We start from the raw sequence: 9408 nt of genomic DNA on the forward strand, positions 1-9408 counted from the left end.
ACTCTAGACATAATTGCCATCTGGAGAAGCATTGGTGCAACTAGCTTTTGGGACCAGCCACCATACTAAAAATGTGTTTGCTAGTAAGATGTCCACGAGGGGTCACAATGAGGATGCAAACCATTGCACTGGTTTATTCTGCCCTCCACTGCACTGTGTCACTTAAAAGTTATGTTTCTTTGTTGTTTTAATTAAAGATATATTTCTTGTTGTTATTTAATACATTGTTGCTTACTAATAAAAAATTTAAAATAATTCATTAAGTGCCTTCAGTGCCTGTACACAGGAAAACCATACAGTTTGCATAAGTCATCAATTTTTATGCAAGTACAAAGATGCAGGCATAAGATGAAAATAAGGATTGCCACAACATGCCACTTCTAGCACCCATAAAAGAGCAGTCACAGTCCCTGCTCCCCAAGATAACAGCTGGATGTATAGCTAGGGTGTTACCATATTTGCACATTACTTTAGGGTATGCTCATTTATTAGGGTTACTCTTCTGGGGGAGGGGGTGGGGGTTCTGTAATTCTATCAATGTACTGCTTGTGTCACTTGTGTTTTCCTATGGAGCTCTACTTCTCCCTTCTGAAAGTCCCCTCCCAATTAAGCTATCCTACAGGACCTAGGTTCCCCAGGGTTGGGTTCTTCCAGCCCCAGAATCAATCAATCAATCTCTCTCTCTCTCTCTCTCTCTCTCGTGAGAGTGAGAGTGGACCAGGTCAATCAGCACTCTTAACATGACCCCTTATATGCCCCTGGACTCAGTAGTCTGGGTTGAGCAGCACTTCCACTCTGCTACCCTCGTATGTCACAGGTTCAGCATGTCCCTATCCTCACTTTCATGTTACAATTGTACTGGTAGTGACCCACTTGATGAGCAAACCCTACAGTATTTTGGGGTGCTACAGGGATCTTTAGCTTAGGTAAGAGAAGTGTTGCTGCAGAGTAAATGGGGAAACCAAAAACATAAAAGAGTAAAGTTCAGAGAGAGAGAGAGAGAGAGGGAGGGAAGTAACCAGCTTAACCATAAAAGTTATTTATTGAATAATAGTGATTGCTACACAAGGATAGCCTAAACCAACACAACAGTTACATTATTAAAAGTTACAAAAGTCATATATAGAAAACTATACCTGATCAAACACGTCAGGGTTATAAAGTTATACCTGAGGTAGAAAAGAGGACAGAGAGAGAGAGAGAGAGAGAGAGAGAGGAGGAATCTCACCACTTTCATGAAGCTTGAACTGGTCGGGGTTCCCAGGTAATGGTGGTAGCTCAGGGTCCTGAGTGCTGGAGATTGATCATGCTGGGAGGCTCTGCCTGTCAGGAGAAAATTAAATCCAAGTTGAACTGATCCAGAGTTTGGATCCATGCATCATAACACACTTGAGCATGGTTAGGGGTTTCTTGTAAGGAAACAACAATGGTTCAAGGGAGAACACTAGATTTGTTTGTGGGTAAACTGATGACTCAAGGGTTTTCTTTAGGCCTGCTAGACAACAGGAACTGATCATTCAATAGTTCCTTCCAGGGAGCTCACAATGCAATTAGACTGCTTCAGTATTTTGGATATAAATCAAAGATTCATTACTAGAATTGGTCTGATAACTGCTGAGCTGGGTGTGTGCAGGCATAGGTTTATTAACATCTGGAGCAGAGATTCTCCATGATGCAGTGCCTCCCTTTTTTTTCTGGTCCCAGAGTTCAGTGTGGTTCTTGCCTTGAAGTCTCTCTTCTCCAGTCTGTATGCTAATGGAGATGCCTCCCTGTCCCATCTTTGATGCAGATGAGGCTAGGAGAGTTGCCTTAATCCTATCACCCTTGTCAGGAGGGGTCTAGGTGTATCTCCCACCATCCTTCATTGCTCTCTGCAAGTCTTTTCTCTGATTGGTTTTGGTTCAAACAGAGGCTGTGAGGGGCGAGCATGTCCTTTCATGAGTCAGACAGTCTGGATACTGTGCCCTGGTTCCCCAAGAACACAGAGCTGACTGGTATCAAGGGTTGACAGGTGTCTGGTTTTTGACCGGAACACCCAGTGAAAAGGGGACCTTGGCAAAACTGCTGACCACGCTGTTAAAAGTCCAGTTCGTGGTGCAGTGATGCTGGAAGGCTCCCAGCCTGGCTCCACACTGCTCCTGGGAAGCAGCCAGCATGTCCCTCTGGCTTCTAGGAAAAAGGGTGGTCATGGGGGCTCCATGGGCTGCTCCCACCCACAGGTACCACCTCCAAGCATAGGCTTCACAGCTCCCATTAGCCATGAACAGCGGCCAATGCGAGCTGCGGGGGTGGCGCCTGCGGTGGGGGCAGGGCGCAGAGCCCCCTTGCCGTCCTTCCACCTAGGAACCAGAGAGACATGTTACCTGCTTCCCAGGAGCTGTTGAGGTCAACGCCCGCCAGAGCCCACACCCTGACCCCCACCCCATGCCTCAAGCCCCTTTCCCAGCTCTGAACCACCTCCGGCACTCAAACTCCCTCTCGGAACCTGCACATTACACCCCAAATCTCTGCCCCAGCTCAGAGCCCTCTCCTATACTGCACCCCAAACCCCTCATCCCCAGCTGCACCCCCTGCCCCAGCCTCACTCTGGAGCCCTCTTCTACACTCTGAACCCTTTGGCCCCAGTCCAGAGCCCCCGCCTGCATCCCAACCTCCTGCCCCACCCCAGTGACAATGAGCGAGGGTGGAGAAGAGTGAGTGAAAGAGGGAAAGGGGATGGAGTTAGTGGTGGCAGGGCAATGGTGTTCCATTTTCTGCCTTTAGAAAATTGGCAGTCCTAGTACAGCTGCACATTTACAGCCTGAGGCTGAAAGTAAGAGCAACACGCATCCTTGCCCTGGCTGTTTCCATTTCTGAGTAGATGCTTTGCTGGTTGCTCAAATCACTGAGCAAGTCTCTGCATCTCAACTTACCACCCACCATTAAGACGCTCTCTCTTATGCTCACAACTATTTTGCAAAATACAACATGCAGCTAAAGTCTTAGGCAATTTCCCCCCCCCCCCCCGCAAACTTCCAACCTAGCCCATAAACAGTATGCCTTCCTTTCAGATGGCAAAATGTGTGCTCTACTGCCATTCTTCAACTCCTGAGGTGATGGAAGTAACTGTTTAACTTTCTGTCCAGGGGTGTGTCTATAATGCATTATAAAATGCACATCTATATGGTGCTTGTGCTATAGAGCTAAAAATAGCAGTGTAGACATTGTGGCTCAGGTTAGAGCTCAGGCTCTGAAGCCTTCCCCCTTAGACTTCACAGCTTGGGCTCCAGCATGACCCAAGTCTGTAGACTTGGGCTCTGAAACTTGCCATCACAGTTTTTAAAACACAATGTGAAGGTTACCCTGCTGACTGTGAATGGCTTCCTTAGCCAATGAAACAGAGGATAAGCCAGGTCTCCCAAGATAACCAGAGCAATGTCCAGAGTAATCCTGGGGACAACGTCTTCTTTATTCATAAAGGTAAACAGAAAATTGAATTAATAAAGATCGTAGCATTGCGGACTCTTCCATACCCTGCTGCATTTATGTCTGTGATCCTTCCACAATGAGCAACCAGGCCTTGAAGAAACATGGAGTAACACCACTTTCTGTTTATAAACTGTGGGGGCCAAATGATTGGGTCCCATCAATTACTCCAATACAATTTGAAAAGCCCATGCATGCAATGCTATCAATAAACTCTTGAGTATTACAAAGCTTTATAAACCCCTGCAGCAGTACCTTATGTTTGCAATCATAAACTTGCATGACACTGGGCCCAACAATCTAGCACCCCACCCGATGCTAAATTGGTTGGCTATGGACCAGTAGCATTCAAGGGTGGTGAGGTTCCAGATGGTAACTCACATGTTTGTATGCTGTCATTGAAGTTTCAGGGGTCAGTTCATAACAGATCTCAAAAAAAGGTGCCTTCACAAGTCTCAAATTCTGTCATCCCAAATCTTCAGTCATTTCCCACCAATTGATGCAATTTCTTCAGCCCAGAAACAGCATGGGACTGTGTGAATCTGCTCCAGGAACAAGTCATGTAGTAGCAGTTGCTCAGGATCATCCTCGTCTTCCTGTCTTCACCACTACAGGTTCTACTAGTGGAGCAATGCTGCTGCCACAGCATCTTCTCAGTGGTGCAGAGGGTGATCGCAAAAGCCACCCTGCTCTGTGAGCTCAAATTAAAGATCAAAGAACCCTCTGCATATTTGCAGTTGCTAGCATAGTGGTGTGGACTAGTGCTGGGTCTATGCTGGCTGACAGCAATTCCAAAAATGGTGTTAGCATGCCTAGAAGGAGAAGCATGGGATGGCAGGAGTAGAATCAGGTGACTTTTTTTTAATTTGACCACAAGTCCCCGAATTCCATGGGATTCCACCTGGCTTTTGCTGTGTGTCCCACAATGCACACTGAGAGAAGTCCCAGAATACACACATCTTAGCAGTGACGCAAAGGACCATGGGATACCCTCCTGAAATGCCACATGCTTAGTATGCACCAAGCCCCTGCCCTGTTCATAGGATGAGAAATGAAAGAGGACACAGCTGTTTTCATACTATTAGTACAACATACAGATGACTCACCAAATAGTGTTCGTCAGCTAAGCCCCCTCCATAGACAAGCCCTTAAGCCACTTCCAGAGCTGGATTTTAGATACATATCCTAACTTATTTTGCAACAGATTCCCTGTGTAGAAAAGCTCTCAGGCAGCCAACTGTATCAGTTTCAATCCACAGTTGCCAGGCTTTCATCATATTAATAGGGCCAGAAAAAATCTTCAGTTGTGACAGGACATAGCATTGTAAACTGACACCTTAAGCATACTGTTCCTACATTTCAGTACTTGAACCACAGTCTGAAAACCACTCACCTTATCAAAAGGTGTGCATGTCACCGTGTCAATGACTCACAAAGCAGAAAACAAAACACCATCATAGTCTTTGACAGGCAAATCTCTGTCTTGTGCAGCCTGATGCATCATTCATAAATACTGTAAATTCTAATCACCCACTTGGGCCTCTACATACCCTTTAAAATTAGACAGTTGTTTCTGCTGCTGTATTCTCCAACAGAAGTGATTTCTGTGTTACCCTTTCCCCTTTTTTCATCACCAGGTTCTTGCTACTTACAGAGCTATGGGAAGAATAAATGGAAATGGGAAGAATAAAGAATCGTCTACCAGTAACTATTCAACAGTCAAATTCCTCCTTGTCAGATTAAGTTCTCAATACCCATTTCTCAACTGTGTGATCTATTTATCCTTTTTCACTCCCATTAATTTTCACCACACGTCACAACGTTTAGTGTGGAAGTAAGAAAAGAGTTATTCAAATAGGTTTGTACTTGGCAATGTCTTGCTTTTTTAGGAGATGTGGAGATGTCCTCCAAATGTTTCTTTCAATAGTGTATTGGTGTAGAAATAGCTTGTATTGATGAAGATAGGATTGATTATTATTAATATTTAGAGTCTTTTCCCCATATGTGTGTTGGCTTGTTTAGTTTTACTACTGTTATGAACTAAGTTCATACAGCACTGCAGAAGAACAATCTATAAGTTAACTAGATGATGCCATATCTACACAGGAAGAATCAAATTTCTAGATATATACATGTATATAATCATTTGCGTGAATAAAGGTTCTCACATCACTCTCTCTGTCCTGATGTACCTCATTAGTAGTGTGGTCTACATGTTTGATGTGCTGGTAAAATAAGTGAGTTTTTTTAATAGAAAATCAATGCCTTAACATCATTAAGATACTTTCCTCCAGATTTAATTCAATTTCTTGTATGGGCTACCAATAAACTTTAAATCTAGAGGTATTTGAAGAAGTCCTTATGTGGAATGCAGTGTTCAGTTTGCAGGCCCTGGAAGGAACAAATTGTCACATCTCTGCACTTTGAACACAATCTCCACATGCCAGCATTCCTCTGATATCAAATAGCTAGGTCTTTGTACCTTGCTGGAAGTAAACAGTTGTCACCAAAAGGCTCAACAGTGTGGAACAAAGACAGGTGCCAAGCAGAGAGAAGCAACTTAAGTTAGAATGACTAAAAAGATCTACAAATGTAACAGAAGTGCATATTTTGCTTTCCCAAACAAGATCTTGTTTGTTTGCTTTACAGGTTAAACAGAGAAAATTTAGATCAGATGGCTCAGAGCATGGGGTCTTCATAACAGTAAAGCACACTAGTGTCAACTCTGGCTGAAGAGCAAAGAGACAATGAAAACCCTAAGAAATGATTTGATTCTGCATCCTGAGATGAACTTTATAAAATTGTGTCTCTTCAGTAGAGGAGAAAATGGATTTAGTGTCAGGGAAGCTATAAGCCATATGTTCCAGAATTTCCAACAACAGAGAATAAGCTACATGAAATCTGAGTTTAAGAAGGACAGGAAACTGCAGCAGAGATGTGACAAACAGTCAGGCACTGACACAGGCAGTGGCAAAGAGAACTGTAAACAGGGGAGTTTGAGTGGGCGTTTGTAAAGGGAGTTTGGGGGAAGGGTGGGTGTAGTGTTTTGGTGTTTGGGTTTTTTGGTTTTGTTTTGTTTCTTTTTCCTTGACGGACTTTAGGCAGCAAAGCTAGAACACATACAGAAACAGCAGTGCTAGTGACCCAAGGAATGGAAGAGACAATGAAGATAACTGGATGTGGAAGCATGAGCCTGGAATGGGTACCCAAAAAGAGCTTTGTTTGTATGATGTGCCAACTAATAGAGCTGATGGAAGAGAAGATCAGAGGTTTGGAGATGCAGATGAAAACTGTGGTTGAGTTTCAAAGGGGATTCAAGCAGATGATGGAGGGAAGGCAAGAGGAGGCTGAAAAGAAAAGTGAAGACTCGCTGATGCAAGTTGGACTGAAGAACTCTGAGGTGAGACTGTTGGGTGAGGAAAGTGGCCACTGGAAGCATGTAACTGTGAGATCCAGGTGGATGAAAAGACCAGCTATTGATGGAGAAATAGAGCTCAGGAATAGGGGTTTGCTGAGCTGGAAAATGAAGGCGGGGCACTGCAGATAGTAATTGTAGGTGGAAGGGCAAGGAAGACAACAAGAGTGGCTAGTCCTGTAAAGAGAGGATAAGAGTTAGTGGTGATACCCAGAGTTCAGAGCCCCAGTAGGACACAGGATGACTTGCAGGTGATTGCAAGGGAGAATAAAAGACAAGAGTACTTGTAGCCATAAAGAACAGGAGGAAGGTCGGAGAATCACACTATCACCAGGAAAGGGCAGGTCTATATGATTGGTGACTCCCTTCTAAGAAGAACAGACAGGTCTGTCACCAAAGCTGATCCAGAAAACAGAAGGGTGTGCTGTCTGCGGGAGCTAAGTTATGGGATGTGGACTTGAGGCTGAAGAGGATTCTAATGGGAGCAAGAAAGAATCTACTGAGTATTTTTCATGTGAGAATAAATGGTACAGTTAGATTCTCGCTGGAACATATCAAGGGAGACTATGCCAGGCTGGGGAAGATGCTTAAGGAAATGTAAGCTCAGGTGATCTTCAATGGGATTCTATCTGTTCCTAGAGAAGGAGAACAAAGACAAGAAAGATTATGATGTCCAAGAGGTGGTCCAGGCAGTAATGCTATAAGTAGGGCTTTGGGATGTTTGACCACTAGGAGGCATTCGTGGAGGACTGTTCTCATGGATGGACTCCATCAGAGTAAGGAGGGAAAAAGACTTCTGGAATTAGTTGGCTCAACTAATAAAAAGAGCCTTAAACTAGGAACTAGGGGGAGACTGTTAGGAAATGCTCATGTAATCTCCACACACGATTACAATATTGAGTGGGAGGAAAATCATGAAAGAAAGGATACAGCAATAGAGAAAGGAACAGCAGTTGATAGGAAAATGGATATTAAGCTGACAGTCAGGTAGGTGATATTGGCAGTAGTATGACTGTACCCAGTTGGGTAAGGAATGGAGGCAAAGCCAATCAGAAAAAAACTAAAATGTTTGTACACCAATTCAAGCAGCCTGGGTAACAAAAGGAGGAACTAGAACTACTGGTGCAAGAAGTGAAACCATATATTAAAGGGGTAACAGAAATATGGTGGAATAGTAGTCATGACTGGAGTTACATGTAGCAAAGGGTATGGACTGTTAAGGAAAGACAGAAAAGTGGTGGAGTAGCATTGTATATTAATGAAGAAGTAGACTGTAAAGAAATCATAAGTGATACTTTCTGTTTGGGATAATGCTTGGGGTATACTACAGATCATCAAGATCTGATTTGGATAGCAATAGAGACCTCTTTAATGTTTTTAATGAAATAAATACTACCGGGAATTCTGTGATTATGGGAGATTTTAACTTCCCAGATATAGATTGAAGGACAAGTGCTACTAATAAAAATAGGACTCAGATTTTCCTGGATTTGATAGCTGACAGATTTCGTTACGAAATAGTCACTGAAGCAACAAGAAGTGATGCTCTTTTAGATTTGGCATTGGTGAGTAGTGAGGACCTCACAGAAAGACAAAAAGGTGATCTGGGAAACTACAGGCCTGATAGTTTGACCTCAGTTGTATGCAAGGTCTTGGAACAATTTTTTTAAAAGAAAGTAATTAAAGACATAGAGGTAAATGGGCATGGGCAAAAATACAACATGGTTTTACAGAAGGTAGATCATGCCAGACCAACCTGATCTCCTTCTTTGAGAAGACAACTGATTTTTTAGACAAAGGAAATGTAGTAGATCTAATCTTCCTGGATTTCAGCAAGGCATTTGATACAGTTTTATATGGGAAATTATTAGTTTAATTGGAGAAGATAGAGATTAATATGAGACTTGAAAGGTGGATAAGGAACTCGTTAAAGAGGAGACTACAACAGGTCATACTGAAAGGTGAACTCTCAGGCTGGTGGGGAAGTTACTGTAGCGTTCTTCAGGGATAGGTCTTGGGACCAGTGCTATTTAACATTTTTATGTAATAACTTTGGCACAAAAAGTGGGAGTGTACTCATACAATTTGCAGATAATGCAAAGTTGGGAGGTATTGTCAACAGAGAGGAGCACTGGAATATCATACAAGAAGAGCTGGATGACCTTGAAAACTGGAGTAATAAAAATGGGATGAAGTTTAATAGTGCAAAGTGCAAGGTCATTCATTTAGAGACAGAAGTGACAGAGTCAGAGAAAGACGTGAGTGTATTGGATGATCACAGGATGACTATGAGCCACCAGTGTGATATAGCCATGAAAAAAGCTAATGAAGTCCTAGGATGCATCAGGTGAGGTATTTTCAATTGAGGCAGGGAAGTGTTAGTACCATTACACAAGGCACTGGTGATACCTCATTTGGAATACTGTGTGCAATTCTGGTCTCCCATGTTTAAGAAAGATTAATTCAAAGTGGCACAGGTGCAGAGAAAGGCTATGATGATGATCTGCAGAATAGAAAACCTACTTTAG

This window comes from Mauremys reevesii, linkage group 1 (assembly GCF_016161935.1).
Source record: "Mauremys reevesii isolate NIE-2019 linkage group 1, ASM1616193v1, whole genome shotgun sequence".
Lineage (NCBI taxonomy): Eukaryota > Metazoa > Chordata > Testudines > Geoemydidae > Mauremys > Mauremys reevesii.